Genomic DNA, 6649 nt, shown 5'->3' on the forward strand with positions numbered 1-6649 from the left:
GGTTCTGGTCTGGGTACTGGTCCGGACCTCTGGTCTGGACCTCTGGTGTGGGTTCTGGTCTGGGTACTGGTCTGGACCTCTGGTCTGGGTTCTGGTCTGGGTTCTGGTCTGGACCTCTGGTGTGGGTACTGGTCTGGACCTCTGGTCTGGGGTTCTGGTCTGGGTTCTGGTCTGGGTTCTGGTCCGGACCTCTGGTCTGGACCTCTGGTGTGGGTTCTGGTCTGGGTACTGGTCTGGACCTCTGGTCTGGGTTCTGGTCTGGACCTCTGGTCTGGGTACTGGTCTGGACCTCTGGTCTGAGTTCTGGTCTGGGTTCTGGTCTGGACCTCTGGTGTGGGTACTGGTCTGGACCTCTGGTCTGGGGTTCTGGTCTGGGGTTCTGGTCTGGGTTCTGGTCTGGGTTCTGGTCCGGACCTCTGGTCTGGGTTCTGGTCTGGACCTCTGGTCTGGACCTCTGGTGTGGGTTCTGGTCTGGGTACTGGTCTGGACCTCTGGTCTGGGTTCTGGTCTGGACCTCTGGTCTGGACCTCTGGTGTGGGTTCTGGTCTGGGTACTGGTCCGGACCTCTGGTCTGGGTTCTGGTCTGGACCTCTGGTGTGGGTACTGGTCTGGACCTCTGGTCTGGGGTTCTGGTCTGGGTTCTGGTCTGGGTTCTGGTCTGGGTTCTGGTCCGGACCTCTGGTCTGGGTACTGGTCTGGACCTCTGGTCTGGGTACTGGTCTGGACCTCTGGTCTGGGTTCTGGTCTGGGTTCTGGTCCGGACCTCTGGTCTGGGCTGGACCTCTGGTCTGGACCTCGGTCGCTCTCCTCTCAGCGTCATAGCTTGTGTCTGGGCTGAAGCGCTGCCTGACGCCTCCACGGCTCCCGTCGCTGACAGCGATGCGGTTTCTCCGTCTCAATAACGTGGTTCTGACGTTGGTAAACTCAGCAGGGGCTCATGTTTATCAGCTCAGAGACTGAGGGTTCACAGTAACTGCACAAGTTGCAGTTGTAGTTATTTTTTTTGCTTCGTAGCATTTTTCAACTGGAACAGGCCACTGCATCCATGGCTCCGCTCTGGTTTCTGTGTGTTGGGACCGTGTTCTGTCGTGTGTTCTGATGAACGACTCTGACGCAGGTGTTGCTGAGCCGCCTCCACGTAAGTGGGACATGAAGCAGGAGGAGGCGCGTCTCCACATCCACGCCTGGCGTTTGAGCCGCAACCGCGCTCCCGCTCCTGCGTGAAGCCTATTAGGAGGCGCGCGTTGCTCCCAAAGAGAGAGGATCCTCCTGTTCAGCAGCAGCAGCAGCACATTCAGCCTCAACACAGAAGCCACAGTCTGTTTATTCCCTCTCATCTCTGTCTCGACTGCAGAGGTTCATGTCGTAGGCTTTGTGTCACGTGGCTCGTCTTTGTGTTCACATGAACATGTTTGTGGTGGTCTTTCTTTCAGGCACTTCCTGCCTCCACCTTCTCTGTCCTGAATCCTCTGTTCACGGTGGACGGAGGCCTGATTCTGCTGCCTCCACCCTGAACCCCGCTGTCCTGGCGTCGTATGATTGTTTCACCTCCTACTGGACCCTCACACTGTTCATGCAGTGAACGCTAACGGCGGTCCCGTGAACAGAGGAAGCAACATTAGCACCTGCTGTTTAACATCGCAACTAACTCTTTGCCTGGAATTCAGAGGAACATCTGCCTCCTGATAGTCGGTCTCGTGTCCTGTGCAGCATTTCACCAGTAGCAGTTTACTGCTTCTGCAAAAGTCTTTCTAATGCGGATTTCTTTTCTGTGTGTTTATGCTTGATTCATTATACGTCCACAGTCGTCTCAGGGGATGTGGAAGGAAGGGGATAAGCAGCGAGGAAATGAGGTCAGCTCCACACAAACACGTCCACTACACATGTGTGTGTCTACGGGTGATCACCACACACACACACACACACACACACACACACACACACACACACACACACACACACACACACGTACGTCCACTACACGTGTGCGTCTAAGACGGGTGATCGCTGCACACACACACACACACACAGACACACACACACACACAGACACACACACACACACACACACACACACACACACACACACACACACACACACACACACACACACACACACACACACACACATCCTTTAACGGGAGGCGGCTGTGTCGGAGACGGGGGCGCAGCTGCACGCGGCTTTCACGCCGACGCCTCCTCCGTCCAGAAACAGAACGTGTGTGATTGTGTGTGTGATTGTGTGTGTGATTCCTGCTGGAGCCGGAGCTCACCTCTTACCCACCTGTGAGCAGCATCACATGCAGCATCACATGCTACAGAGAAGCTGGCTTCTGGATGGGCTTTGAGTTGCACCCGCTCTGCTTCACATCTCTCTGATTGTTCCTGTCGTTGTTCTGGCTGATTATTTGCCCGTGCGCTGCTTGAGTCAGTTGAATTTTCCTTTACAGCTGCTTCATCATCATCCACCGCGGAGACGTTATAAATCAAATTGAAGGCTGCGAGGACCCAATCTGTGCCTCGTTTCTCCCTTTCTCCTGGAACAATTCAATCTCTCCATATTCAGTCTGATATTTTCACGTCGACCAATTATAACTTCTTTGTTTCCTGACTTAAAACACTTATCTGTGCCAGCGTGTTCTCTCCTCCCTCCCATTTCCCTCATCACGACCTCCGTTCCCTCATTCCCACCCTGCATCCTCTCACGGGTTCAGTCAACACCTGCAGGTTACAGCTCCGCCGCCACAACAAGCGGAGGAATTTATAAAGAACAGTATAAAGAGGGAGCGAGCGATGAGATAAATCAGGACAAAACAGTCTGTGCCGATGTCTTAAGGCTCTATTTGATGTCGCTTGCTGCAAGAAATAGAAAACATGCACGAGCACACGGATTCAAGTCTGCCACCTGAAAAGCCACAGGTGGGTTTGCAGCAAATTATTCCTAATATTTGTTGACACTGACAAAAGACACTTGAAAGCTCAGGTGGTTCGGTGTGACGTCTGCAGCAGCTCACGTCAAACACAGTTGTATTTAATCACGTCTGACGGCGACACATCTTATTTATCCTGACTGATGCTGCCGCGTTGAAGATGTGGGACCAGTTTAATTGCTGGGACAGAATAAAACCGAGCTGGGACCAGTTATAAGGAAGCTGATGGTTCAGGCTGAACTGATGATCACTTTGCCGGACTCTCAGCTTTCAGTGAGTAATGATCTAATGATCTGACCTGTTGCTCTTAACCTTGACCCCATGCTCATTATTCACACCACCATCTTTCTCTCTTGTCCACACGGGTTTCATTTCCCGTAATATGATTTACTTTCTGTGTCCAGATTGGTTTTAACCCCCCCCCACTCACACACACACACACACACACACACACTCACTGGAACTATAATTACTCGCTAGCATATAATAAGTCAGGCTGAGAATCATCGCCAACAGACTCACTGCTGCTCAAGTTGCATCGGTTTATTCTGTTCCATCAGTGGCACTGGATCCAAACAGCACTCGTTCCTGCTGCATCAGTCTGAACGAATGCGTTTGAGGCCGACACACTGGGGACGTCTGTGAAACACTGAGAGGCAGACGAATTCACAGGCGGTAGTAAAGCTAGGATGCTGCCAACACGCTCCTCTGAACAAAACAGTCTGTAGCTGCAATAACTGCATCCTCGTCTTCAACCGAACTAAAGCAAAGGGGGGGGTATTTTCTAAAGCTTTATTCTTGGCATCGTCTGGAAACCTTCATTACTGAAAAGTCAAATCTGATGCAGAGGGATTGAGTCTCTGACTGGTTCAGACCCATTGATTGAGCTGCTTCATGGTCCCGTTGCCTGAGAGCAGTTAAAGACATTATCATATATAATGGGACTCAGACTGAACTCACCTTTACACCAGAGATGCTGCACAGCATTGATCTCTGATACGTCTGTGCACCAGGAGGAGGATTCACGTAAGGAGCAGCACGCATGCAGCATCCTGCACCGACGCCGCTTCGTCTTTATTTCAGGCTTTAAATTGTGAGAAACGCGCTGCCACAGTCGTCGTTGCTGCAGGAAAACGAACACTCGCTCTCGTTCTCGCTTTCGCGGCGCAGCAGCTTTTCTCCTCGCTGTCTCTCTCCTCCCACTTGTTATCCTGATTACGACCACAGCATCACAGCGCTGCACATTCTGGGCTGAAAGCTGCCAAAGTCCCGTCATGAATTAGGAGGTTTGAGGAAAGCGGACGAATCAAGACGATCTGTCGGCTTCCTCTGTTAGTTCTGCTCCTCTGGAACCACGTGCAAACACGCACACTGAGACACAAACTCACGGCAACAGATCTGTGACGGACGTCAGCGCTGCAGTAGTGAAGCTGTTTTCATGGGGCGGTTTCAGAACCTCTGCCTCTGAGGCAGTGCATGGAGGTTCTGGTTCTGCCGTATCCGCCTCATGCGGTCCCAGCAGGGGGTATTTCTCATCTGCACAGTAGAAGTGGAGACATGACAGAGATCCTGACACGGTTCAGGCCCCCGCGGAGCTTAGGAGCCGTAACAGTAAAGGCCTGATGGCTCCCCAGGGTGTGATTAAAGGGAAGACATCTCTAAATCACGATGAGAAGCCTGTCTGCGAAGAGCCTTAAAAGTAATCGATACAATCAAGCCTAAAATGAGTCTGGATGTGGAGTATGCGTTCTGAGCGACAGGAGATGGAGTCTGCTCGTTGATCTCTGGCTTTTCCCTCGAGAAAGCTGCGTTCAGGAGCTAACGGACAGTGGGACATTTAGTGATCGTTGTGAGTGAGCATGTGAGGGCTTTTCAGGCCAGTGACAAGTACAGCTTCCACAGCTTCTTTGGACTTAAATTCTGAACATGTTGGTGCCTTCGATGACAGATAATAGAATCGGATTGTTTAATGATTTAACAGCCAGCTGTTGATGAAAAGCCGCGCTCCACCACAGAGGAGCTCTCTACTTACAACGCCTGCTAACTCGGTTGCCCTCAATTCCTGCACGTAGTGGCCGCGGACTGGAAACGCTCCACGGATGCAGAATGCAAATGGCACGTGGCTGAATCGATGCGCATCGATAAGCAGCGCGGACCCCCCCCCCCCCGCCCACGCACACACCCGCTCCTCCTGCAGATGCCGATGCAGCAGCCGGGCATGAAAGTGCTGACACAGCGAGCGAGTGGGGCCGAGCGTGGAGCCGAGGGGGAACGTGGAAGCTATTAGCGTTAGCGTGACCCCTTTGGCTGCTATGACAACAAGCTGAGCTGGCAGCGATCAGCGGCGCGGTGTGTGATACAGCTGGAGGACACGTCATGTTAGCACGCTAATCATACCAATTGGCATAAATGTTTTATGAGGTCGACACAGCAAACGTCAGGCCTCGCGTACAGCACACGCCCCAGTACAAAGCAGACGCACATTTAATTATTTATATACCATAAATATTCTGCAGCAAGTTGTATCATGAGGAACATTAGGCATCAAGAGCTTCATCGTGGTCTCTGGTGAATTCTTCAAAGATGAAATGCTGAAGTTGGTTGATGCCGGTTCAGCCTCCGCCGGGGTTGACTTTTTAGCAGGACATGAAAGTCACCCACAGGTCTGTAAGGGTGGCGTCCTGGAGGCAGTTCAAAGGACAGGAAGTGGACCGAGGCAGATTTAGCACCAGCAGACCTCCATCTGTATTTGCAGAGACTTCCACAGCGGGGGGCGTCAGGCGGTCTCATGATGACAGGCCACGAGGGGGCTTCAAGATCAGCAGGACCAAAAAGGGACCAAAAGGGTCCGATCTGTGCGACACACGGCACTAAAGCACGAAGTGAATGTGTTGGAGGACGTGGGACGGTCTGCGTGCAGCATCTCCCAGCGCCTTTACACCAAAGGAATCCGAGGCCGAGGCTCATTACGTTAACGTGATCATCATTCAGGAGTTGACCTTATCAGGCTGTGATTCATCGCAGACTCCAGGACAGCGTTGTTATCGTCCCGTCCGATCTCAGAGACGGCGGCGGCGCCGTTGTGTGTCCTCAGCTCTAGTTAATGAAGACACAGAGAAGAAATTATTATTACAGACGCTGTGAGTAAGGAAAGCTAAAGGCTGAACCCGCAGCCGTTTCCAGGTTTTGTTACTTTTTTTGTCATCAATTCAGATTCTGTTTGTGCCTAGAGGGAAACTTCCTCAACAATCACAAACGGCACCAACACACCATAAAACATGCATCAAAGTGAGACGCTCAGCAGCATTTTAAAACCCGCCTTTGTGACTGCGATGCAGCTCCACTGTGAACAGAACCTGATCAGAAGAAACAGAACTGATCTGAAACTTTAGAATAATTAATCAAACGCTGGGGATTGAATGGCAGCAACGTGTTCTGCACAGGAAGGAATGATTGAAGAAGCCTCCGATGAGCTGGAGGACAGATGTGATGATGAGGTGATGGACAGGTGCAGTTTCAAGGAAAAAGGTGTTGAAAGACAGACGGTGGGTTTCTGACAGGCCAGAACAACAGTGATGCATCCATATTTGAAGAAGCACAGTGTGATGCGTAAGAATGGAGGAGGGTGTAAACAGGTGGACTATGTTCTATGGAGGAGATGCAGCTTGCAAAAGCTTGGAAGCAATGGGGAAGTGGCAGGAAACTGTAGACAGACAGCA

The 6649-nt window shown here is 51.7% G+C and overlaps 1 protein-coding gene across 2 annotated transcripts in view; it reads left to right on the plus strand.

The window, feature by feature from the left end:
- The first annotated feature begins 785 nt into the window (after nt 1–785).
- LOC114860237 (protein shisa-8-like) overlaps nt 786–6649 on the plus strand; it is a 58812-nt gene continuing 52948 nt past the window's right edge. Inside the window, exons 1-2 of one of the 2 annotated variants that reach the window (XM_041071839.2) lie at nt 786–1688; nt 1806–1853. The gene's annotated coding sequence lies outside the window, so the exon portion shown is untranslated. Of the gene's footprint in view, nt 1854–6649 lie in introns of both variants that reach the window. The other variant, XM_041071840.2, reaches the window with a different exon arrangement.

This window comes from Betta splendens, chromosome 8, assembly GCF_900634795.4.
Source record: "Betta splendens chromosome 8, fBetSpl5.4, whole genome shotgun sequence".
In the NCBI taxonomy this organism is placed as follows: domain Eukaryota; kingdom Metazoa; phylum Chordata; class Actinopteri; order Anabantiformes; family Osphronemidae; genus Betta; species Betta splendens.